Source organism: Diachasmimorpha longicaudata, chromosome 15, assembly GCF_034640455.1.
Source record: "Diachasmimorpha longicaudata isolate KC_UGA_2023 chromosome 15, iyDiaLong2, whole genome shotgun sequence".
NCBI classification, from domain to species: domain Eukaryota; kingdom Metazoa; phylum Arthropoda; class Insecta; order Hymenoptera; family Braconidae; genus Diachasmimorpha; species Diachasmimorpha longicaudata.
In genome coordinates, this window is record NC_087239.1 from 3393028 (window position 1) to 3420789 (window position 27762).

General features: G+C 38.2%; 2 long non-coding RNA genes across 4 annotated transcripts; both read left to right on the top strand.

Annotated features, from left to right (window-relative positions):
* The first annotated feature begins 1588 nt into the window (after nucleotides 1-1588).
* LOC135169486 (uncharacterized) lies at nucleotides 1589-27762 on the top strand. 3 transcript variants are annotated; one of them, XR_010300212.1, is made up of 3 exons: nucleotides 1589-2138; nucleotides 26928-27121; nucleotides 27394-27762. It is a non-coding gene; the product is annotated as an uncharacterized LOC135169486 (long non-coding RNA). The 3 variants fall into 3 exon arrangements; XR_010300210.1 differs by having other exon boundaries at nucleotides 26928-27762; XR_010300211.1 differs by having other exon boundaries at nucleotides 1589-1924; nucleotides 26928-27762.
* LOC135169488 (uncharacterized) lies at nucleotides 24314-25526 on the top strand. The gene is made up of 3 exons (XR_010300213.1): nucleotides 24314-24453; nucleotides 24598-24799; nucleotides 24954-25526. It is a non-coding gene; the product is annotated as an uncharacterized LOC135169488 (long non-coding RNA).

Genomic DNA, 27762 nt, shown 5'->3' on the forward strand with positions numbered 1-27762 from the left:
ACCGAGTAGATTGTCCCAAGTGTCGGACAGATGTCAGAAAATAATAATTAAATGGTTTGGGTGAAGTCCATGAGATTATTTGGGGACACCTCTAGCGGATTAGATGAGGAAAGAATAATTGAATATAATTAAAATGATGGGGTATACGACACAATCACCTTCTCAGTATCTCGACACTGTGTGACTGAACACATCGAGATATCTACGGAAATAATGCACGTGCTAGAGGACATCGGTTTTTTCGAATTTAATTATTGGTTCATAATTCTATTCAGCTTTGTTGCAACTCATCTACTCTTCTATAATACGGGATTGTGCAGTTACAATATCCTTTTCATGAGATTGCTCATGAGAGTGCTTTCAGAAGAAATAGAAGACAGATAAGATCAAATTAATAAGGGAAACCTGACTTTTATGTGAAATTAATTATTTCACATAATGATTGGATGCAGCAACATATAATATCATTTTTTGCAGTTCTATTCCGCCCATGAGCTCTCCGGTTCCCTATTACCGTTATCCCGGAATATTGTCAAATTGAGTAATAACTACGGATTACTCTAGGCCTCAGTCTGACGAGTCTCCCGTTACCATGGAAGTAGATCACTGTGCACGCAGTGCTTGGAGATTATATCGAGTTAGTCCCCACCTCAATCCGCAGTTTTTTCCGTTTTCCATCATTTTTTAATATTCGATTTACTTTTTCCGTCTCGTCGGCGATGGGAATGATATTCTTATCATCCTTTCACGCTTCGAGTTTATTTAATTTCTTGTACGGGGAAACTCGGCTCCACATTACAGAGAATTATCTTGACTTCACTCATGAGTGAGTGAAATCTAAATTTAACAATGTGTGTGCGAGTAGCGAGCCGGAATTGAGACTGAAATCGATATCAAATGCGAGACTTGTTTTCACTTCCCAGGTGACTGTTCATTCGCTGGAAAACTTGAGAAGACGGAAATAAATTTTTATTAGTTTATAAAATACTGCTACCGTCAAAATTGCTGTGGAACATCGCACCACAAGACCATACGTTAATTACGAAGTCCAGGATTACGAAATTACGAAATACGTTAATACGAAAATTTCATATGTGATATAGTGAAAGTCAAAAGTGCAATATGGACCGTTGCAAAATGTTGTTGTATACCCCATTATTTTAGTTATATTTAATTATCCTTTTCCCATATAATCCGCTAGAGGTTTCCCCAAATTATCTCATGGGCTTCACTCAAGCCATTTAATTATTATTTCCCGACATCTGGCCGACACTTGGGACAATCTACTCGATCATAAATGAACCGTTGGGTCCTTCAGTTGTTCAAAATATCCAGATACTTTTTTCCTATCCCATCGGGTCCTTCAAATTTGGTCTTGAGGGCTAATTAAGACAAATTCCGCTATTAAGACAAATTCCTCAGTCTGTTAAATGGTTTATGGTTCTTAATCCTTCGAATGATTTTATTATGGACAAATTTTTATGGTTCCTAATCCTCGAATGATTTTATTGTTACTCTCTATCATAAGGAAAATGAAATTCTAGGCTCTCTCCATGGTCCGTGCGTTCACATAAAGAGTTTCGTCTTATTTGATTTCAGGTTAGTTCCGTAGTTTCTAGTCAAGTGTCAAGATTCTTTAATTATTGAATCATCAGTTGATCAGATTAAGTTCCTACACTTATTTTATCAGCCGTATCTGTTTGTGAGTTACACAGCTCCAGGTTACACTTCTTTGTCTATATAATTAAATTCAGTTTTCAGTTTTTAAATAATACAGTTTTCGGTTTGAAAATAAAATTGTTCGAGATCCGTTAAATGTCATTGTGATTTTTTTCAAGTGTAAATCAGTGAACCAAATAAAGACAATTGCACCAAAACTCTCACAATCACATCCTCAGTGTCTCGACCCTGTGCGAGTGAACAGGTAAGTTGTGATTGCCCAAGTTTCTGGTTTACGAGTACATTCTGCACTCGGGCTATTCGAACCTCTTGACTGCAGCTCGACATACGAATGCCTCCAGACCATATTACTCTCAACACGCCAGGATGTTACGAATAATTTGTTCAGTCTCAGTGTCCCAGTAGGTGTTACATCCACGATTAAATGTATAAATAAACGGTGCGTCTGCAAAGTTCAGGTAATTTGGATTGAGAATAGTGTGAAACTCCTCGAGTGATGTATTGCATTTTTTATAATTTTGGAATTGGATTATTTTTCAGACCCAAAGACTTGATTTTGATATTTTGATGTGATTTTATTATTTATTTTGTGAGGTGAAGTCCGAGGAAAGACTTTATATGTGGAATAGTCCAGACGAAGATCTTGACACTGAGGTTTTTTGTATTGTATTGATTAGTATCAAAATAAAGTGTAGTACGACAATAAATTTGCAATTTCCTAATGATATTGTGCTTAAAAAAAAATTATACGCGAATTTGCACTGTGACTAGAGCTAATGTTATTGACATTAGGGGCCTTATAGAACATGGTGGACACATATGTCATTCAACTTTGACATGTCATTAAATATTTTCCCTTCAAGTCTATGGTATAATCCTGAACCTGTTGACATGTTATTGAGTCTCGAATTGAGTACGAATAAAGAGGTGATTCGATACTTTTATTAAAAAAAATGAAGATAGAAGCCCCTGTCTGTTATACTCGTCCCTCCATAACTTTTCCGAAATAAACTTTTAGAAAATCGAACCATAAATCGAGTAAAATACTTCTCCACAAAATTTAGAGTCGGGGGCCTCGCCCCCTTTACACATAAAACTAAAGTTATTAATATAAAAAAAGCTGTGAATGTGGTGAATAATTTAATAAAATTGAATTCTAATTTTTCGGTATTGAAAAGAGCAAAAACAATACGATCACATTACAGAACTATGTGAGTTTATATTAATACTATGAGGTCATTGTTTCCTGAAGAGGCCGTCTGCGTGGTCTCACGACGAAAACTTCAGTTTATGTTTATTAAATAATATAAAGAAATCTACATTCATGGAAAGAAAGAAACCATGATGACGATCCTTTGGTTTTTGAGATTTTAAAATCGTTTGTCAGGTCGTCGACTACTCTCGCAGTGTGAACTATGTGGTCATCGTAAATCTAATATTCGGAAATTTTCATTTGAAATCAAAATATGTCTGAAATAAATTATAAATGAAAAATTAAGATTTATCTTAGGGATATTTTTTCGGGGGATATTTTATCTGATTTTTTTCCCGGGAATTTCGAAATTATTATCGTCGATAATGAAGCAGTTTTTCACTCTCCAGTTTTTCAAAAATTAATCCCAATATTATGAATCTTATTATCACGTTAACCCAGAATTTTCAAGAAGGTTCTAACATCGTAAAACGAAACGACCACCAACGGCGGAGAATTCAAACTAAAACCAACGAGAAAAATCGATCAATCGCATCAACATCAGTGGATTGAAGAAGTGCCTTAAAACCGGATATTAATACGGCTGATGCCAGTCAGTCCTTTTTTTATATCCGTCATGGAAAATGAATGTCTCGAGAGCTAACCTCTTTAATGTATAAAAAGTGCTCTCGTGTTTTACGCTCAAAGTGAGCCCGAATGAAGTGAGCCGATAGCTTGCACCCCGAGAATCCACCCGTCGATCTCAGGGACTGCAGTCGAGTAGGTGGACAGGAGGAATGGAATGGGGACGGGAGAGGAAGGGCTGGCCAGCATCCTGGGTCAGTCTGGCATTATTTAGCGGTGGGATAAACCACAGAGCTTCTGACTCAAGGAGGAACCACTCAGGGGTAATGGCTTCGATTCTTACTGGGGAAAATACTTCTCCGACGCACGCTGCACGGTGAGAAAAGTCGCAGAAAAATTACTGTATCGGGGACTAGAATTGAGATGTGAAATGCTAGAATATTGGAATGCGTTGGATTGACTGTTGAATTTTCGGGGATTTCTATTGGATTATATAGTTTCATTGTACTAAGAAATACTTCCAGGGCTTATGTGTTCAAAACTGAATCGATGTAGAGAGTGCCGGAGATTTAACATAAACATAAACAATGACTCCATGTCTCCATGGCGAGAAAGAAAGAAGAGTGCCTTTGTATATAGGTGACGATATTCTTTTTGGTTCTATGACCGTCTTGTCAGTTAGCTGAAGCAGCCCATAGAGTACAGACGTTTTTCTTCCTCGTGCGTTTTAAGAATAAAATATATATATTAATATATATATATGTAATATAATCGTTTGTGAAATCAATCGAAATCACTGAAATAGCCATCAGTCAGAAGAATCAAATATCGATTCTATATCAAACGCTTAACAGAACAAAAGACACCCCTCTCGATGGTTATTTCAGTGATTTCGATTGATTTCACAAACGATTTGAAAATCGAATTCACTTATTAAAATCATCTGATTAAAATCTGATTCTGTTAACTTCTAGCTCTTTTATCTTTTTAAAAATGTATTCCCACAATAATTTTTATCCAATATTTATCTCCGTGCGCTGCACCTGATCAACTCGAAAACGAAAGCTTCCGTCTCCACCCGAACGATAACCCAACGCCCGAAAATTAAAAGACAAAAAAAAGAAAACAGTGCACAAGCCCAATTACGAGAATGAATGAAAGATTGTCTGGTCGAACGAGCATCTACTGTGCCCTCCGAAAAAATCGGATTTCGTCTGGATATTCTCTCTCCCCTTTCCGCCCTACGGATTTAACTGATTGAATCCTTTCGCTGATTTTACGTGTGAAAATGAGATCTGACTTTACTCACTCAGCAGTTGTGTAACTGTCCTCGTTCTTAGTACTATCGTCCACTTTATACCGAACTTGCGTTATAGCTGTGCGGCAAAAGTATTATGTCACTTGCTAAATTGAATTCTTGCGCCAGGCACTGCTTCCCCCGGAAATAATATTATGTTTTATATCCCTGACACCCTATCCACACTCCACGTTCTTCCCTCCGCTCGGCAACGCCTTCACCGTCGCTCGGCTATTGGAATTCTTTAATGGGAATTTTTCACATTTTCCGCCAGTGCCCGCGAATAAGACCACGTGGAAGAGGATTCATTGGCACAGCACTCGTGCTCATCCATCCAAACCTATTTTTCCTTTGAATCTTTCACTGTCGTTATGAAAACACAACAGTTTTTTTTGTACACGTGTGCACTGTCGGCAGCCAGTACACGGACAGGAATGAAAAAAAAAGATTAAAAGATTATGTTAGTGTTTGTTTGTGGATGAAGAATCAAACGGTTGAATCATGTGTTTAATTAAAATGAATGTTGGACGATAGAACTTAAGAGACACGTGATATTTTTATTTATTAATATTGGGATATGGGTAAAAGTAGATAAATAAATGTAGCAACATAATCAAATATTTTAACTTGAACTCTTTATTATTGACACGAGGAAGGCACGACTAACTTAGAGGACTGTCATCCAGAGACTGAATTCTGATTATTTGAAAAACTTTTATCAAGAAAAAAAAATAAGAGAACGTTTATGACTCCAGAGGACAGAGTTTTTTTTAATGTTGTATACCCCATTATTTTAATTATATTTAATTATTCTTGTCCCGTATAATCCACTAGAGGTTTCCCCAAATAATCTCATGGGCTTCATTCAAACCATTTAATTATTATTTTCCAACATCTGTCCGACACTTGGGACAATCTACTCGGTCATAAATGAACCTTTGGGTCCTTCAGTTGTTCAAAATATCCAGATCCTTTTTTCCTCTCCCATCAGATCCTTCGAATTTGGTCTTCAGGGCTAAATCCCGCCATTAAGAGAAATTCCTCGGTCTGCCAAAACCGTAATAAACTCTCTGGAAATCCCCAGAAATTTCCCCATGACATCAAAACATAACCTTCATGCTGTCTTCAGCCCCTCCACTTTTCCTTGCACCCTACGGTACATAAAACGTAGGACATGTAAAAATTAGTCAGTTAAAAGTATATAGTAGTTAGTAGAACCTACTTTAGAAAATCTCTAAGTGTCACGGTATTTATAAGTTTCAATACGATTTTAATAATAAATATCAGCTTCTTCCGATATAAAACTGTGTGCATAAATTTATTTTCCCAATCCAACATGAATTCCACATGTGGTAAGGATTGCAACGTTCTCAAGCTCGGAGCACAACGGATCATAAATTAGTCCTGTTCTGGACACTTTTGAAAACACGTCATAAACCTTGTCGAGTGATCTTTGAAGATAAACCGAAGAGCTGTGTTCAAATTTTCCAACAATTAAAAAAAAGAAAAACTCTTTCGCAATTTAATGTGTTCTGCAAATTTCGATTGTTTAAATAAAATAACAATATTATTTGCAGCGCTTAGATTATAACCAGACGATCGGAGACTAGGCTTAGGCAGGCCTTTATTGAGTGTGCCGTGGTATGTGTGGGCAATGATTAACCGTCTGTCTGTAGTGCTCTTTAGTTCATGTCGGTATTTTATAGTTTTTCTCAGAACAATGCCGGAATGTTTAGAATAGTTTTAATAAACAGAACCAGAGAAGGAACAGAAAAAATGGGAGAGGACAAGGGCTTTTTGTTGAATGGGTCCAGAGTGTGAAAATCTTGGTCACTAAGTGTCACTAAAGTCATATAGTTGTTCTATACCCACTATTTATAACACTTAGCTAAGTACACAAAAATTGTGGGACCGCACAGTAACTTACATTAAAAAGAAACAGTTCTCTCTAGAGGACTAAAAGCCACTTACAAAAACCAAAAAAAAAATTGTCAATTAACGAAAAAACTCTTTATTCTTTGTTCTTGGTATCATTTGAAAGATACTTCCGAATGCTGTGGCATACTTTGTCCGGATGTTAAGTAGGATTAATCAAAACTAAACAGATAAAACAAAATTACAAAACACAAACAAGATTTATCAAAAAAAAAACACAGCATGTCTTAATGAAAAGAATGGATATATTTATTGAATTCTGATTTGGACAGTATGCACGGTGATACAGTGAACAGTATTGAATGTTTGCGCGGTCAATTGTAACTAACTGAAAAATGAGCAAGTAGCAGCTTTTATGTGCTAACAAAGTCTAGAAAGAAACGCTGTGATTGGCTCGGTATTGCGAAATTGGGGAATCCCCGAAGTAAAGAAGTATCAGAAATATAATACTGAAAATATTGGGACTCATAAAGTTCAGGCAGAGTCAAGGTCCCCTGGGACGCTGATGATGGTCATGGAGACTAGGGATGTAGTGACACAGGATTAGCAATTTTACTATTTTGAAAATGTTGTTATGAGGATAAATGTGAAAAGGAAAAATATGTGGTATAACGCAAATGATAGGAACTAAGTGGGGAAAATTAAGGGACAGATGGGTAATTCTTCAATAATTACCCAGTAATAATTTCCACAGCCCTAATACCAACAAAAATCAAGAAAGACTTGAATATCACGACTCAACATTCCCCAAAGAATGTTTATGCTCAAGTCGACATAAACAATAATTTTATACCAATTAACTGAATTAATTAACTGAGATGAATTAACAGACCAGTGTATCGTATCGAGTGAACTTCATACCACAAAAATCCACCGAAAAATAACTGAAAAATCAATATGTCCGACGGGCATTATTTTCATGGGGTGTGGCTATTCAGGGCATGATGACACTTTTATAGTCCATTACGGATGAGGAGAAAAAAAGTGGTAGCCTTTAATAAAGTTGATGTTTCATCCTCCTCTTTATAAATGGAGGAAAGAAAAAAGAAGGGAGGGATGGATAAAAACACAAGACCGTGCTGATGAGGGAGATTATAAGATCCGAAATGAGATATCAAGTTTAATCATACCACCAGCTGTCGCTCGTAAAATTTCAACGATGATGCGCATCTCTGTAGCTCTCCAGTTTGACGTGAATTTGCAATATCTGTTCTTTCCTACCTATCTCCCCCCCCCTCCCGCCGCTGTTATATATCCTCCCCAATGTATTTAATAACCCGTAACCTTCCCCGTGGTTTCTCACCGTACTCAATCTATTTTATCATCCAATCTGCACTCGGTTCACATATTCAGTCCACTGGAAATAGTGACGGAAGGGGTACTCAGTGAAATGTGGACTATATTGAAAGGGATGTGCGAGCGCAACAACGCGTGTTGATGCTGCAATATTTTCATGGGAAATTCAGAGTAACATTCTTCTTATAGGGGAATATATCAAAAATATAGTGAGGTAATTTTTGAGGGTCACGGAGAACCCTCAGCCATTCGATACACAAGAATTTTGAGATACAGTAAAGTTGAAAGCCTGGTCATTATTACCGAGTGAACACTAGGAAATAATATTAACGGAGGTGTGGAATGGTGTCTAGATTATTAGATTGGCCACACGGAGAGAAAAATTCTATAAATATTACGAGAAAAGTCCGGTAGAAATTACGTTTAAAGACGTAACGTGCCAACGAAGTTGAATGTCATATTAAGTGTGAGTCAGAACTGAAACTTTACGGTTTGTTCCGTAGAAATTCATCACTGGCGTGCTGTTTGACGGCGGGGTGGTTTTTAAGGGCAAAGGACGTCATTTTTCCGAGCGGAGCCTGAATTATTCCTGGCCGATTTTTTGAGGATTTGACTGAAAAAGACTTAAACAAATCTGAAACAATATTTTTTGTTTTCGCATTTGAAGGACATATATATAATATATAATATATAATATATAATATATAATATATAATATATAATATATAATATATAATATATAATATATAATATATAAAAAGTAATTTAATTTAATTTACTCTCGCTAGCAGATGATGTGACTTGTTCCGTAATTTTTCTGGAACTCTTCTCTCCGTGCAGGAGGTTAAACTAGATAAGTCAATGGATTTAAAAAAATAAAGGAAAACAATGATTATCGATGAATCGACAATATTTACAAAAATGTTATTGAATTTTAGGAGCTTCCCCGGGTCCAAAATTCACCCTTCTCAAGTTGTATATTTTCGAATTTAGAAAATATTCATTACTTTACGACTGTGAAACCCTTCTTCAAATTACGAAAAAGGGAACGGGAAAATGAGAACTATTAATTCGTTATTTAATAAATTAATGAGGCATGTACAAACGAAAAAAATATGTAATTCATGATGTACAAGGAATTTCCTATCGAATTGACCATCGATTGAACTCATTGAGCAATTTTTCATTTGATCCCGGCCAGTATCATGACAAAAATAGAATAATTATTTATAATTAATGAGTCAATGTACAAACAAAAAGAAAACTAGTACAATCATGTACTAACGATGTACAATCGAATACATAAGACAGTTTTCCTAATTAGCGTACTCTTCCTGCTAAGTATTAACCTCACCCTGAGCCCCCCCCCCCGCCGCCAAGTGACCCATGTGACGTCTGAATCTCGTGAGTAATAATCTCTCTCTTTGGATGCCCTCAGTTTATATTTATGAGGGCACAAGGAAAAGTGGAGGGGGAAGGAAGGATCAAGAAGGTTTGGGTTGTGGAATGAAGGAGAGGACTTGGGATTCTCTGAGGTTTACAGTTGAGACAAGACTCAGGGATTTTATGATCGGGTAGATTGTTTCAAGTGTCGGACAGATGTCGCAAACAGTCATAAAATAGTTTGGGTGAAGCCCGTGGAATTAGTGGGGGAATCCCCTAGCGAATTATGTAGTAAAATGCGATTTAAAAAATGGTTAAAGTTATGGGGTATACAACAACGTTAGTATCGGACAATAACGTGGCAGAGTAACAGTCTATCGAGTCAATTTGTCCTCAAGACTGAGGGAAGAAATAAAAAATGTTTGTGGGTCTGAGAGTTTTGGAGGAGGAAACTCGATTCATTCCAATTCGTGGTTTACCAACTGAGGGGTCACTTTATAATCAGCGTTCGAGTCACTTACATAGATGTGAGACGCCATCTACATGAATTTGGAGTGAACTAAACTTTCTAGAGATATCCCCTGTTTTATCGATCGACTTTTAGGACAAATCAACTTTCGCCCACTCGTGAATAGGAGCTTTCAGGATTTTCATACTCCCTATTTCGGATTCCGGATTTTATGAAGAGATACTACTCTCGATACGTAACCTCATAAGAAGAAAAGGAATTCTTTCGATATAATAAGATACCGTTCCGCACATATAAATTTTATAGTTTGAATATCACGAAAAAAGACACTATTGTACTTTATCCAGTCGTATTCTTGAAATTATTCAATTTTTTCTTCATGAGACGTGCCCTGATTATTCCTCTGCATTATTCTGAACGTCGGCTATTTCTGGAGAGTATCGGGTAAATTGTAGCAATCAAGATTTTAAGGTATTTATGTATTTATATAATAAGATTTCCAAATGTGCGGGATGTAATTGAAATTTTTTATTTTACGTAGGTAAAGTATGTAACAGTCCATATATTATGTAACGTGACCTCTTCTGCATAATATATTTTCCGATGAAGCGTAATGTAGAAAATGTGCAAATTTTAATGAATGACAATTTAGTCATCTTTTTCGTCATTAATGTAGGATTACTTTTTAAAAAGATAAAAACAGTCTATTTTCTATGAAAAAGGTACAATTGATATTAACACTATGTGTTCACTATTTTTTACACGATAGTTAATACTCACTTAATACACTCTTAAGTCCTTCTGACTCTGATCACTCAAAAACAAAACGTCCAAGTCCTAAGCGTCTAACCACCCGTCTATCGTCTATCGTTGCTCAAATCCAACTCTGACACTGTAGTCTAAATCCTGACGGAGCGGACCCTAACCGCGTCACGTGGTCCTAGCATCCCTGAACCTCACTGGCTGTAAAGTATTTCTCCTCCCACATGTGTGGGCCTCTCATAAACCTCCAAAATATGACTGTCTAGGTCCTTCTATTGTACATGCTCGCCTCGACTTCAACTTGCCACGCCTCGTGCTGCAAACTTCACACGACTCACAATCCGACCCCATCATCCTCATGCCATAATCCGTTTTTCGTTACGAAGACCTATGGCGAGTGGGCAATGTGAGGCACGAAGGGGGGAGGAATCTTAATCGAAATACTAAAAAATGAATAATAATAAAAAAAAAAGAGTTGCCTCCTAAACATCACTAGGTGAAGCTTTCGACTATGTACCTCGCAATTGCATACCAGCATTTGTTCTGTCTCATTCATCGGCTTGCTCTTTTTGCTGGTTCAGGTTTTTCCACATGGATACTGTCAATAGTTTGGCTGTGGGGTTTATTTATCCTCGTATCCTCATATGAGAACACGAGTGGACCTACATTTTTTAAGTGGGTTCCGAACCACACTAAAAAAATGAATAACGCTCAACTGTCATGTCACTCCGAAGTTCCGACAGTCTCCGTTAGAGGCAGAGTAGATGACGTTTAGCGGAGGGTAGGTAAGCACCTATACTCTTAGGAGGTGTAATGTATCTCGGTGGAGTCCGGTCTTATAATATTTAACCTATCGTCCTCAAACCAGTCAGGTAGGAAGCGCTTTCCGTGCCTCAATAATGAAAATGGTATTCTATTATCAAAGCGATTCATAAACAATCAATGAAAAATAATTGATATTGAAATAATTGCTTTATTGATATTATTGAAAAGAGCAAAAACAATACGATCATATTACAGACATATCTAAGTTTATATTTATTATACTATGAGGTAATTATTTCTTAGAGAGGCCGTCTGTGTGGTCTTACGACGAAAACTCTAATGAATGTTGATTAAATAATATAAACAAATCTTTGTTTATGGAAAGAGAGAAACCATGATGGCGATGCTTTGGTTTTTGAGACTTCGAGATCGTTCGTTAGTTCGCCGACTGCTCCCGAAGTGTGAACACATCTGAGTAAAATATAATTCAATAGCTCTTGCTTAAACGTCTATTCGTTTATTAACCTGGCTACTAATTAACATCTAATAGATATCGCCTTGAAAATCGAATGTACTAAGATCAAGTATCAAATACACTTAGAATAAGTACATTAGCAAACGTGACTCAGTTTTTTTTTCATTTCCCTGAACACTGAAACAACATCAATTGGACCTAAGGACCATCCCCTATCTAATCATTCCCCAAATTGACTTCTCATCAATGCAAATTCCAGGAACACTATTTCTAAGTCTGTTCCACCCATCCAATTCAAAAAAAGGAAAAAAACGAATCCATTCTTAAAACCTCGGTTACGACAGTTTTACCGCTGGCACGGGGGTGAATTACGACTGCAGAGTGCGCGCGAGTCTTCCCATCGATTTACCATCACAGTCACGAACTTGTTTGCCATGATCTAAGAGCTAACGATTTTCAGTCCCACCCCCTCCGCAATCTTCTCTCCATCGATCCCTCCTTCCGGTGAAAGAGTAAAAGAACTGTATTTCTGTATTTAGTATCTCTACTTCGAGAATTGTAAAATTACTGTAAAACTGTTGGTCAAAAGAGTATTTTATGACATCGGAGAGAAATATTCGATAAAAATGACGTATCTTTTCCGTCATTTTTGAACGAAATACCGTTATCGGGGTTTTTTTTTGAAAATTTCCGTTATTTTTGGCTGAATGAGCTGTGAAAAATTACGATACTGACGCCTTAAATTTCCCAGTCTTTTCCGTAATCAGTGAACCAACTGCGAGTTTCTTCATTTTTACGGAATATTTCTCGTCCTATAACATTTCCAGTCCCTTAAAATGTATTGTATGGGCTGCAAAATTTTTCAATTTTCCCAGGGCAGAAGAAATTTTGATGTTTTGATATTCATATCAGTATCGCTTCAAGTGGTTCTTCAAAATCATTTGATAACACGAATTTTTAAATGACAAGTGAATGATGATGTAATGTTCACTCAAGTTGTCGGTCCCAATTGGGAATTTTTCCCAAAAATATGAGCAAAAACGTGAGCTTAAAAACTTCTGCATTTCCTTAAAATTAGTCTCAAAAAGCCTTTCCGTGACTAATTATCTATATCCAACGTATTAGAACATTTAACTTTTGATTCTCCTTCTCCAATGCTGATTTTAAATCTGCATTATTTCCAAGGGTAACTTTCCACTTCTAACATCTCCCTCTATTGACTCATCTCTCACTATTTATTCCAAACACTCTATTAAAAATTTCGTAATTTTTTCCAGCTCTAAAAAAATCCAGCCTAAAACTTCATGACTTTATCCTACACAAAAAGCGACACGAGTCACTAATCGAACATGGCGGATGTCACGGAGATAATCGATTATGTCATAATCCCAATCGATCATTTAACACTCGACAATCGATTAGTCAAACACCGCATCACCGCCGCAGTCGCAGTGGCGCTAGTAGGTAAAACATCAAATAAAAATTGTCAATAGTCAATCACCAACAGCGCCATCTAACGCACCCGAAACGTCGAAACAATTTTCATCCCCCCTCCCCCCTCGTAATCTTCGCTCCGTCGATACTTCTTTCCGATGAACGAGTAAACAAAATGTATTTTTGTATTTAGTATCGATAGTTCGAGAATTGTGTAAAATTACCATAAAAGTGTTGGTCAAGAGAGTATTTTACGAAATTGGTTATAGCATCGGACGCTATCCAACGTTTGAATTCCATTAAAATGTATTGTATCGTGTCCTCGTTTTATTTGTTGTCCGTTTTTCCCCGCACTTTCTGTCGTCGGGTTGTTTCTCCAGTTTTACGAGTTCATCTACGGAATACGGAAATATATGTATTTGAAATGAGACAAGAACTGCAGCGCTATTTCCTTCGACCAACAGGGCAGTTGTGTATTTTCAATTTTTCAACTAAAACACGCGCTCGCAATCAATTCTTTCGTTTTCTTATAATTTTCGTGTTTTATAAACAAAACATTGCGTATCATGGGTAAATACAATATGTAGCACATGTGAATTCCCTGGAATCAGTGAACAATTTTGTTATAATAAATGAAAACAAACCGAAGTTGCTGGCGTACGATAACGAGCATGTGATAGTAAGTATGTCATTGAGTCATCGTTCATCGTCACCAATGTATTGATGGTATACTTCTGAATGTGAAGGAAATTTGCTCACAATCCTTGTGTATATTCTCATTTTGTGATAAATCAATTTTTCTGATTTGAATGTTGCGTTGATGGTGTGTTCAATTAGACTATCAGTCAACTGATTGGTCGATGAACCTAGTCCTGTTTGTTCCTTATTAAGAACCGTTGAAATCCATTCAAAATATATCACACAGAATGCGCGCACAACGCGCCGATTTGAATTTCCCGCCTCAAACGCATTGACCAATTGCAAAAAAGTCTTACGCCTGAAGTTATCCCATGGTTTATGTGACTAGTTCAATTTATGTGTTTATGTTTTCATAAATACGAGATCGCCAGCGCGCTTCGCGCGTCGAACTTGAATTTATTCCGAAGTAGAACATGTAATATTTTTGATGGTGACTTATCATAACGATGAAACGAAACTACCTCATTTTCGGGCAACATGAACAATTCCATAAATTCTACTAATTGATTGTTTAAGTCACCAGCGAAAATTTATACATGTTCTACTATGGAATAAATTCAAATTCGGCGCGTTGGCGATCTCGTCCACTATGAACCCGAACGACCAATAAGGAAAAAGTCTTACGCATGAAGTTAGCCAATGTCTTACGTAGCTAACTTAATTTATGTGCTTCTCCTTTAATAAATAGGAAAATCAGATCGAATGCGCGCTTCACACGCCCGATTTGAATTTCCCGCCTCAAACACATTGACCAATTAGAAAGAAGTCTTACGCATGAAGTTAGCCAATGGTTTATGGGACTAACTTAATTTATGTGCTTGTGCTTTCATGAATAGGACGAAACTGAATGAGTGCTTTACTCACCCGATTTGAATTTCCCGCCTCAAACGCCTTACGCCTGAAGTTAGCCGATGGTTTATAGGACTAACTCAATTTATGTGCTTGTGATTTCATAAATAGAACAAGATCGAATGCGCTTTTTATACGCCAGATTTGAATTTCCCGCTTCAAACACATGGACCAATTAGAAAGAAGTCTTACACCTGAAGTCAGCCGATGGATCACGTGACTAACTTAATTTATGTACTCGTGTTTTCATAAATAGCATACATGGAATCCCATTTGAACCCATCCACATAAACATCTCCTGCGGGGGACAAGTGACAGGAACAGCGGTGACAGGAACCATCAAACGAAATTGTCAGATGGCGGTTTTTTCAAAAAAGTCTTTTTGATTTTACACAATCAGAATGAATCGAATGAACTCCCTAAAGCGACTGATTGAACTATTCTAAAGTCAGCATAAGTTTTAACATCGGGTATAACCCGAAGTCTCCCCTCCCTTCTCCCTTCATGTGGGTAACGCGGTAATATCCTGAAATTACGCATGCGCGAAGAAGGGAGGGGAGAGACTTCGGGTTATACCCTATGTTAAAACTTATGCTGACTTTAGTATACTTCAAACGACCTCATTAATATCTGACTGAGACTACTATAACGTACCCTAATCTAAAAAAATAAAAAATAATTCTTGGAAAAATCCCTATAGGGCATCACGTAACCCTGCATCAGCACTGTTCCGTCAAAATTGACATGGCAATATTCAAACAATAGTTCGTACACTGTACTAGATCACGCGAGTGTTCAGAGGATAGTAAGTAATCCGTATCTTACGTGTTTATGAAAATGGTTTTATGCTGCGTTTGATCTTTCTATTTGGAACCGGAAAACAATTTCACGGGGGTAAGTGCATTTAGAAAAGCCAAGTGATCTTTTCTCACGAATGTTATTTCCGGAGAGATTCGCGTGTCGCTGTGCATTGGGATATAAAGGATTGGGAATCATGGAGCTGTTGACTCAACTTCGGTGAACGTTGGGGTTGGAGTGAGGGGTGCAGTCCGGGAATGGTCAGACAGATAGCGCGGCGCTGGAACAATCAACCGAACGATAAATATATCGATCGACGATAAATATTGACGTTTTAAAGTTATTCATTTGAATTTTAAAATTATACTTCCACTACTTTCCCCAAAATTCACGAGAGATTTAATTTATAACAAATTTGTTGGCTGGGGGGTAACGAGGCGGAGGAGAGTGAAGCTCCGCTCGCTAGTGGGACTCGTTAGCGGCCCCTGGGCCCTTTAGCTACGATACTTTGTTGTATGACACGATTGAAGTAATTCACTTTTTAAAATTTCTTTTACTTTAATGAAAGTATTACAATTTTTCAAAAGTGATCCATCTTATAACTGAGTACTATATGTAGGATTTATTTTAAGGGTGAAAAGGATTGGGGTGAAAAACTCACGAAACACTTTCCAACTAGATATATTTATTATTTTAACTACAAAGCTTATAAAATTTACTACTCTCGTTTGACCGATCCTCACTCTAGAGGATCTCTCAATCACACTATGAGCCCGTTCTCTCGAACGTCACACTCAACTCTTTAACTCTACTCTAGCTACTCTATAAACTCTATACTCTGCTCTAGGTTCTACTCTAACAACTCTCTCTACCAACTACTTACTACCCACTAACTACTCATCTTAAGAAAAATGCCCTTGGCAGCCCCGATTCCTCCAACTGGGCCTCTTCCCCCACCACCGTTATGGGGCCCTGTTTGCCATTTTCCGTCTATGGGAAATTCCCCAAACGTGGCGGAGCGGGCCAGCTGCTAATGGCCTAGGCGCCATTAGTGAGAGTGCGCGGGTTCTACTTTAATAAAATAATAAAACTAGGTCCAAAAATATCCGATACTACATATATTCTGGAGAAGAATCTCCTAGAGTGGTCAGGATAGGAGTGGTGATGCTCTGGGTGTTCCAAACGTATATATTATTTGTCGAAAATGTTTCTCTTCTAAGGGATGTTCTGTCCTGCACTACGTTTAGGCAGTTGTACGCAATTAGTGGGGAAAAATGCATTTATGAAGTTTATTTAGTAAATTGTAGATTGAAGAATTCGGATTAGGATATTTAAGAGCACTTGAGTGTTCCCTTTTTGAAAATATGTAAGATCTAAGGTACTTAGGTCGCTAGATAATAAAGGTTATTTGCTAAGAATCGGTACGTCTTCATACTTAGTTGCAATACTGTTGATTACTTGCATAAATAGTTGAGGTGGTGTTCAACAATTTTATTGTCTCTGCAACAGTTCTCATTTTTTATTCTCAAATTATTTGGATTCTTTGTCCATTCAATTAATCCTCAATACGAAATTTCTTCATGCCAGCCTATCCTGATCCCCACAAAAACTATTCAGTGGGTCATAGCATCAGGACATAGACTCAATATTCCGAATTCAGGATTATTCATGAAGACCTGAAATAGTAGAAACGCCAAATTACAAGATGGAGGTCCACTGAACTACATCGGAGTGAGTGAGGAACTGTGTTGCGGATAATCTAAGCTCGAGTGGGCGAGGGTGATGGAGCACTGGCAGCTTGTCCAGTACCTTGATGGATGGACAACCGGCACGTTTAGTGAACGTGTGCGCCTCCCAATGCACCTTGTTCTTCATAGACTGCCTTCCCACGGTGTAGACTTTTTTCTCCTTCTAGCCTCCGGGATGTGCCTTGCTCAGACCTTTTTCCCTCGTTCTTCTCATTTCATTCTTGTCAGGTCATTGGGCGGATGACCGCACTTTGTTACGTGGTGGGAAACTAATTTTGCGGTTCATTTATTGGGTTCTTTCGTCATATCTGCGTCATTACATTTTCATGATGGACGACGTCTCGGTGTAACCCTTCCAGGTGCCATGACGATGGCAACAGTCGTAGATTCCCAAAATTCATATTCATTGTGAGTATCGAACTGCTTTATTTATCATCAAGTGCTTAAATAATGAGTCAGATATTTACGGAATTACTGAAATGTTTGAGGTGTGTTGGAATTTTGATTAAAGCCACCAGTGTATTCTCAATATTGCGTCTAGGGAAATAGTTTAGTTGAGTTTAAGAAAACATTTTTTGTTCTAAAAGATTGATGAATAATGTTCGCTGATAACTGAACAGAAAGAATCCAATTCTCTAATGAGTATTTCATTAACTTCCAGAAAATAATGGGCTTCTTTTACATAACTTATTAATTTTTACTAAAATGTTTATTGTAAGAGAATTATACTTTTAAATTAATCAAGGCTCAATCGGGAAAGAGCCTGGTGCTAACGCAAAGAATACTGTTATGAAATGTGTTAAAATTTATGAGTTGCCGGAAGGATGATTGGGCCGGATGGGACTGGGAAGTGATGAAGTTGTTAATGATGATTCACACGTGGTATAGATGAGCGTCCTGATTTATTATCAAATATACACTTGTGGTCACTCCGTTGAGAAAATGTTATATTGTTTATTAGTTTAGTGGAATGTATTGGTTTATTTTCCTGATGATGTTTCCGATTATTACGATGATTTGCGATAGAATTCCCATTGAATTTCCGAGCGAGGTTATGAAACACATCTTATCCCGATAGATATCGATGCTGTACTGACCATCGTAACAATCCCGAAAACGATCGTGACCTCTCGTTACGGTAGTCAAAGATGATTGGTTGTGGTCATTGGGCAGTTGACCGCGAGATTTTGAACAAAATGCGAAATCGCAATTTGTTGTTAAGGTCAGGAACCTCATTCTGTTTTCAAAATTTTTTATTTGTAATGAGGGACATGTCTTGGAAGACTTTTCGATAGGTTTTCTAAAAATTTCCTTGTCATCGATTAATTTTGAGAATTGAAAACTGAGTACTATTTTGGAGATATCGACTGAGATTTTGGTAGATCCTTGTCGTGAGGGTTCTGTCAAACAGATTTTTTTTATATTTTGAGAACATTAAAACAGAAAATTGCGATAGATTCTGTCGGAAAATCTTTGGAAAATTTTTATCAAGACTGTCACTAAGATTTTTATGAAAAATCTCTGGAAGATTGTTTGCAACAGGAGTAGGAATCCCTAACAAAGTGTATAGAGAGCATATGAATACGTTGATAAAAAATATTTGAAAAAGTCGAAAAAAATCCCATCCCTAAGAACTTTACATTTTTGACCACACGAAAACCGATGTTTTCGACGAAAGAATCATTCCTCTATTCTAACTACTGTTGCGATTAGGCTAGGGTAAGCCTAGCCCAGTGGACTAAGAATTTAACTATATCCTGAGGGGCCACGTCTCCGGATTTGCGTCCAGAACCTACAGAGTTACCGGCTCCGCAAGACCAAAAAGGGAGGAGCCCGGGAGCGGTCGTGTGAAGTGAATACACCGATGTGCTGGCGGAGCAACCAATTCTGAATTGCAGATAGGAAGGAGAGAAAATTCACACTATTCGATACACACAGAACAGTTAGAGTAGGGTTACTGAGATACTTAGAGCGCTAGCCAGAAGAGTTCGATGCTCAAGGCGAGCCCAGCGCGAACTGCCACTAGCGCATGTCGTGTACGGCCTTATATACTCAGTCGTCGTAGTGGGGGTAGTGGCGTCACGTGACGCAGTATGGTGGGGAGTGGCGGAGTATGGTGGGGACCGCTAGGCTCTCCCCACCAGGTTCCCGAAGCGCTAACGTAGGAGTAATACGCACTATCTATGTATGTAATGTAGCGATGGCGACAACGTTGAGGAAATTAGATTGTTATCAGCTGAGGTAAAAATCGAAAAAGAAATATCCAGAGAATTTATCAAAAAAATTGGGGATTTGAACAAATTTCAACTTAGCCGCACTCATTACTAAGCTACCTTAAATGAGAAGAATGTAATCACTTCAGGACTTACACCGGAAATCCGATAGTTACTAATTAGTAATTATTGTCAGTGTAAACCTAAACTTCTCGAAAAATAAGCTGAGGAACCGGGGAAATGAAACTCACATTTCCATTATCTACTGCCATTTTCCGGAAAACCCCACGTGGCATACCATACGAGTAAATCGTATTATCCAAGCACCGCGAAGCATAACGAGATTTAAATGAGAATAAATGTACAACCCGGCGCTCTTGGTCTGGTGAAAACCTATTCCACAAATTTACTCTCTTTTTAAGCTTTATCATTTACTCGGTATTAGTGTTGACAAGATTCAAAATTTGTGAAGTTTGGGGATGTTTTCATGAATCTATCATACAGGCAGATGAGTTCGCGTTATTATGTGATGACCCATAGCAATATTAATGTGGAAACCGTGGGCCAAGGGATGAAATGAGCTAAAAGCTTAATCCGTTAAGACTTTTTCGCCCTGTGATAATTGTTAATTCATTACGTTGATACAAACGGACAAATTTATTTATAGAATTAGTTATATGATTAACAGCTTTGCTTCGTATAGAATTTGGATAAATTTTGAATGGGTCTGTCATTTCTATCCACTGTCATGTCGAGATTATTCTTTAGTTTTCTTACGCGAAATTTGGGGAATCCCCGGTGTGAACGAGACAGTGAGAATCCGCTATTTCGGTGACTGCTGAGCGAAGGAATCATCAGAATTAGTTACAACTCATGAACCAAATGAACTTATACTGTCACAATTAATTCCGCTACTAACTCCACTGCTTCAACTTCAAGTCTTGACTTCTCATCCAGAAGTCCCAATCAATCGGCGTCAGGTGATGTATCAAAGTTTCCTAATTTTCGGTAAATAAAAGTGAAAATAGCGCTTGACGAGACAAGATTGGAATCAAGATTTGTATACTATTGGATTTTTTATGAAATAAATAAATAGAAAGCAAAAATCAGTCTCATTCTCTTCTGAGTGTTTATACTTTAAATTGAAAAAACATTTTTATGGACTGGCATTCTGAGACGTGTGAGGTACGGTGTTTAGGTTTGATTTTAAATATGTAGACAAAGCGGAATGAATAGGACTCTTTGAGAGCACTTTGAGAGCTAAAAGGTCCAGGGTGTTGTTTCCCTTTGTAAATCTAGTTAGTGCCTCTAATGAATCGCAAGCACAATTATTTGAGTTACTTAATAAAGTAGAGAAATAGTTTCAATTATTTCCAGAATTATTATTTCAAATAACCCATTTCCATTACATATTTTAATAAATTGCGAGATATTCCTAAAAAAGGGGTCATTAGTCCAAAGGCACTAATCTTTTCTCAACATTCTGCTCCTCATTTCAACGTTGAAGAAACTTATGATTTCATGAAAATTGTCAAGAATTTATGAGCACATAAAATCACAAACTAAATTCTATTTAATATAGAAAAAAATCAAAATGCAATAATAATAAAATAGACTTTCATCATTTTTAGTTCGATGCACTAATCATCATGCAATGTTAATAAAACCTTTTCTTCATTCTTAGAAGCGAACCTTCTCCATAATTTTAATAATTCGCAGTGCCTTCATCACAACACAATTGATCTTCCTTTAACAATTGATGTATCAAGAAGTCTACCCTACACTTCAGCATACCCTTAAAACCTTTAAAATGAACCAATATAATTTGTCAAGTAATAATAATTCTCGCAACGTAAACTTACCGATGCGCAACTGCTTGTTAGCAACAAAAGAAAATACTATTTTCAATTCAAACTCATTAATATTGAAATCATTTCCAGCGCAATTATCCCACAGCTCAGATCGTCACGTATAATAGAAAATTCCCCAGCCAATTACACGTCCGTAAATTCCCTCCGAATTTTTACAATTTTTAATTAAATTTTGCTCAGCGCTTATAACGTAAATATACTTATCATTGTTATTTCGTTTCCTCGGTAATATAAAGCGGGAAAAAACCATTTTTTGCCGGCTATTTTTCCAGAATTCAACCCACGACCAGCGATACGATACCCCACCGTACCTAGATTTTACTGTTACGCGAGAAAATGACTTTTTGCAACGGGATAACTCGTAATCGCGCGAATGGGTCTACGACCCCCTTCTATAATTTGATGTTGCGTGTTATTATAGTGCCATTAAAACTCCAGGCATCTACTAATTACGTGCACGCAGAGAGAGGGAGATGGGTAACGGGTGGTGGGTGGAAATGAGGAACCAGCGAGGGGTAGGAGAAAGAGTGGAGAAAATGTGGGTGAGGGAGAGAGAGGGAGAGAGAATGAGGACCATCCCTGTGCAAACAGTGTATACATATGTGTGCGGCGTTAAATCAATATTCAGTTGTTTCTGCGGTATATCCATCCACACCCGTCGTTTTAGCCGGTTGTATCAGTCGCGTTGGCGAATTGAAATTTCAGGGTGACAATTACCGATATGCATGTTTGAATTCAATTATACGCTGCACGGACTGACAACAAACGAGTTCCTTCAGACGTAGGGTGACACCGGCGGGTGAAAAAAAATTGGGGTGGAATGGTATTTCTATGACCGGCTGTAATGCTGGGGCGAGTGGGGGTGGGGCTGTCGCATATGCTACATAGGGGAACATGCAGCCAATAAAAAGGTTCCAACATCATGAACCCGAAGACCAGATCCAGTATTCTCCACAGCCATCCCTAAATGGAACTCTCAAGACCGAAGTAGACTCGATGAAAAATAGTGATGGTTGAATGGAACCGAAGAACATATCCCAGAACTCACGAAAGTCTGGAACGCAGCGCCAACGAATAAGCCCTCACCAGACGTGACCTCAGTTGAACAAAATGTTCATCAAGGACGTGAACATCAGCCCTTATCATAAAGTTCAGACGTAGGGTGACACCAGCGGGTGAAAACCCAGGTGGGAATTCACCATTGGTCCAAGCTTGGACCAAGCTTCGAGCAAGCTTGGACCGAGACTAGGCTAGGTTGGTTCGATCTTGGTTTCCAAGCTTGGAACAATCTTGGCTAGCCCTTGGTTTGTAACGCTCGTCCGAGCTTGGATCTCAAGTTTGATCCAAGCTTGAAGCAAGTTCGGCGTCCAGACTTGGACCAACCTTGATCCAAGCGTCACCCAATCTGAGATCAAGCTTCAGCCTAATTTGGTCATCAGCCTTCATCCAAGCTCGACTTCCAAGTTTGACTTGAAAAAAAATATGTTCAGCTCGCTGTGCAAAAATTCTCCCCCCCCCCCCCCAAGCATTAGTATAGCCAAACAAAACTGTCAAAAGTTGATAATTCTTCCAATTTAAATTCTGACGTAGTTTTTTTTCTTTGACCATCACGATCAACTTAATTTTTTTTCCACGAATTTTGTTAACACTTTTCCGGTTTTGGCTCAAAGCCCTCCGACGATAACCAGTTGAAAATTCTCGAACTTGCAAAAAATTAAAGAAAATAAAATAAATAAATAACATATTTATTTATGAAAACTATGGATTCGTCTCTTTATATAATATAAACTATTGAATTTTTTCTACAATATATTGGCCCGAGCTTGGTTCAAACTTGTCAATTCAAGCTCGAAGACACAAGCTTGGATCAAGATAGGAATTATCTTGGTAGCCAAGCTTTAATTCACAGGGAATCGCCAAACTTGGTTTTACCTAGGAATTACCACAGGTTCAACCCTGGTCAAAACTAGGACTCCCGAGGCTTGGTAACCGAGGTTGGGCCAAGCTTGAGCCTATTGTACAAGCTTGGACATCCTCACCTGGGAAACACCGGGGTCGAATAGTATTTCTATGACCGAATGGAATAGTTGGGTGAGTGGGGGTTGCTGTTTCATATATTACCTAAGGGTTCAATTACGGGAAGGGTCCACTGGGATCCTGCACTATGGCCTGACTGTACACTAATTTTCCAAAAATGTTGTAGTTTTGCATTTCAGATCATTCCACATAATTTCCAATTAAACCTAAACTTTTTTGGGTCCTAAGTGGGCGATGGCATTGCTCCCACTGGGAAGTGAAAAGGAGGCAGTCTTTGTTCCCCCCTCGATCCGACCAAAAATGAAACTTTAGATTCTATATTTCAGCGGGTCCATCGCGCAAATTGGCAGTAATGCCGACATGAAGGGAATAAGCCACAAGGAGAAAGAGATGTGGGAGGAGGTCGGGAGATCTTGGCGCTTACTCTCCCCACCCCCTGGCTGAACTTATCCGGACTCCATGCAGGGTGGGGTAAAACTTTTGTACTTAGCAAAACCCCGAGTATATAACCCATAGCACGCCTCAGACCTGAAATACAACGGGGCTCTCGTAAATATGGCTTATAAGCTCAAAATATAAAATAATGAGATATCTCTTAATATTTATCAGCGATATTATGTCCCGTGATTTCAGAACTTTCGGGGTCTCCAGATAGATTCGAGTTTCTGTTCGCACATACTGACAGGAGTCGAGTAAGTTCTTTTTTGGGGGGCAGAGCCCTCTCGCGATAGAATTTAGCATCAGTGACGCTGCGATAGTCACCTACCTGTCCCCCTTCGTGGGGCCTTGGGAGGTCGAAATATTAATCCGAATGTGAGTACGGAAACCAAATCATCAAAAATGGTGTCTCGCTGAGTCCTGAATTCTACAGGGAGAGAAAAATTCTATAAATATTACGAGAAAAGTCCGCTAAAGATTACGTTTCAAAACATAACCTGCCAGCGAAGTTGAATCTCATATTAAACGTGAGTCAGAACTGAAACTTTACGGTTTGTTCCATGAAAATTCATCACTCGGGGGGTGACTCATGGTGGAGGCAATTTTTAAGTGCCGGACACGTGATTTTTCTGGGCGGACCCTGAATTTTTCCGGGTCGATTTTTTTTTTAGGACTTGACTGCCGTTGGGTACGATCCGCCTATCTTGAGTTGTGTCGAAAAACCCCGAGAAGATGCGATCAACCACGAATGGGATGGCGCACTCCGTCAGTGAAGATTTACGGAACGTTTCGGAAAAATTCCGCGCCCGTTCCGTAAAAAGTGTGAAATTCTCTCTGAATTCTTACGGTTCGAGACGTATTAAGTATTTAAATGTACGTTAAATTTTATGACTTACCATTCGTCGAGGGAAAAATTACGTGCCTGCCTCGTTCTTTTTCAGTTACACACCCAAAAATTTACTACATGTTTCAGATTTATTCTGTTTCATTGCCATAAAAATTAACTTAAAACTACTCTCGCCGGCAGATTCCGTGACTTGTTCCGTAATTTTTCTGGAACTTCTCTCTTCGTGTATCAGATGTTCTTGTGATAATGACAACACCTTTTGGGGATTGGACAGATGGATCATTGAGTAGCTGCTTCACTGCTGTGAGGTCCTACATATCTAAGCGTATGCCATGGACTAAGTTCCCGAGGTTCTCCGCGGGTGCGACGTCGGCACTTTGAAAAACATGGCGGCATCGTGGCAAAAATCCTCCACTTTGCTGGCAGATCTGGGTTCTTTCAAGACTGAAGAGACTCGTTTCGGTTTCGTGGACTATTCTAAAAGTCCTGAACCCCGAGGTTGTTGTCATATACAGATGACACGAGGCCCGTCACCACGTCGTCATGAAATGATTGATTAGTAAATGAATTGATGTTAATCAGGATAACACGAGTTTTCCTGCCGCTGGAAGGACTTCTCATAACTAATAAACCGCCCCAGTCATTATTATTTATCGCGCCGTCTCTATTCACAAAACAGCGCCACTTTCAACGAACATTTTGGGAATAATTGCAATTAACAAATTAATTGTGGATTGAATATACCTCGAATCAATGTATGTAAGCCGATATTATTTAAAGTTTCTTTCAACGTCCCCCGCCGAATAGTCAACGTGGAAATCGTATTTTTGGACGCGCTACAATTTTAACTCAAAATGTGTCAACTCGGCAGGACATTGAATACTTTTTCCGATGACAATTAAATTATAATGTGCGCGGTGTCTCCATAACTTTTCAAGTCCATTTCCACGTATCAGAACCAATGTTTGGAATTAGGATTTTTCCGATGGACGTGGTTGGGGGCGGGATTTTTTATGGGGAGAATAATTAAAAGGGTAATTGGATTTTTGGCTTTTATTAAAAAATATGAATTGGTAATGACAATTATTAATGAATTATAACTGAGACACCGTTGGTATAATTCCCCGATCGTTTAACGAATATAATAACTGATGAAAAGAACTGCGAATTGTTAAGAACAAAAGTACACCGAACACTAGGACGTATGGATCGTTCCATGGAAAGACGAAGACCAATGTAATCAACGTTTTCCATCAATTAATTATCTTTAAAAATACATTTTCACGCTAGGAAACTCCATTTCTCACTTACCTTCATACCTCAAACAACAATCAGAACTTTTTCAAAATGTGCGTGCCCTGGCTTCGTGGAAAAACAATCCAGCAATCAGAAATTACCACAATACAAAAGCAACCGAATGCAACTCGTTGAGTAATTGGTTTCAGCTCACAGTATTTTGGATTTTGAAACGTAACAGTACACTAACTTCTCGTATGGGCGAGTTAACTCTTGGATGTCTAGTTGTGCTTCATTAAAACTAAAGCCTTCAAACAATTCAATCCGGTGAATACAAGCTATGATTGTTCCACGAATTATACACAGAGCTGAACTCGGCTTAATGAGAGACAGTCCAACTTTCAATTTAACTTGGTGCTTTCAATCACACGTGTATTTGTGACTGACCTCATTTTTTGACACCCGAATGGAGAGATATAACTTGTACTCATCTTTTCAGTCCTGTTCATCATCCTGAGGTGTATTTAGATGTGACACTGGATTGTTATTCGCGGATTGCCACGTCGTTCAGGTCATTCAACATTTCAACATGAAAGATTTATTCATGCCACTAAATCATTCTACTGTCAGCTTATTGTTGACCTACTTCAGACAGTTTTCCATTCCAGAATGGGGAGAGTAGAGGTGAATTGCTCTCGCACGATGAAAAGTCACGCCAAAATAATTCGTAACTTTGAATGTGTTATGTGAATTGCTTATGGGCTTTGAAACAATTGCTTTGGGATGGCGTTCTGATTAGTTCGCAGGGTTTAGTTAATATTTGAGGATATTGTGGATATTTATGCAGGAAGAGACGACGAACGGGAAATTTTGCTTAGTTTCTCTTCAATAACTACGATTTATTTATTTTTCTTCCAGATGTCTTCGGGGTTTTACACGTTGTTCCCTCCCCTGAGGTGCTATGGGACCAACTTATTCCCCAAGTGTACTGCGTTTCTACAGGGATCGAGGGAAACCAGGGGAACCCCCTACCGTACAGCCCGCCGATAGTGCAGAGTCCGGCTGTACCGTTCCCTCATATTGACTGGAAGGACACACAGCGTGAGCGTCAGGTACTTCACAGCGGTCACCCATCCAAGTACTAACCTAGCGAATCGCTGCTTAGCCTCGATATCCACCGGAGTAACCCTTCACTTTTTGTTATGTAAAGTTTGTTTATTCGTGAATTAAGTGATGGGTATTTTTTAGGTATAAACGACTTCGGAACAAAGAACTTTATTTTAACTTGAACTTGTGATAGAGAAATGTGTTCAGCGTTGGTTGGTCTTCCTTAATTTTTATAATTTTTTAAACAAAAAGAAAATATACTTTTTTTTTGTATTAGGTGAGCTGCTCTGGAGTTTGTTGTTTTACGTTGGATCTGGGTTTATCAATCTGATGTGTTTGGCTGCTATTGCTAGGGAAAAACGGAGCCTCTAATGGTTACTATAATGAAAAGAAAAACACTAAACTATATGTAGAGATGGAATAGTTATAATGATTTAAACATGTGAATGTTATTTTATTTATTTCTTGTTTATTTTATAAACTAAAAAGACTAAAGGGCCTCGTGCACCTCTATTTAGACTCAAGGAAACAGAGCACACACATTATAGCCCCAACTTCTCGAAATTTTCACCCATAAAAATGTTTTCCAATCTCAAGTGTAAACACGAGAATAAACGAAGTACAAATGTTACATAGACCTATTCAA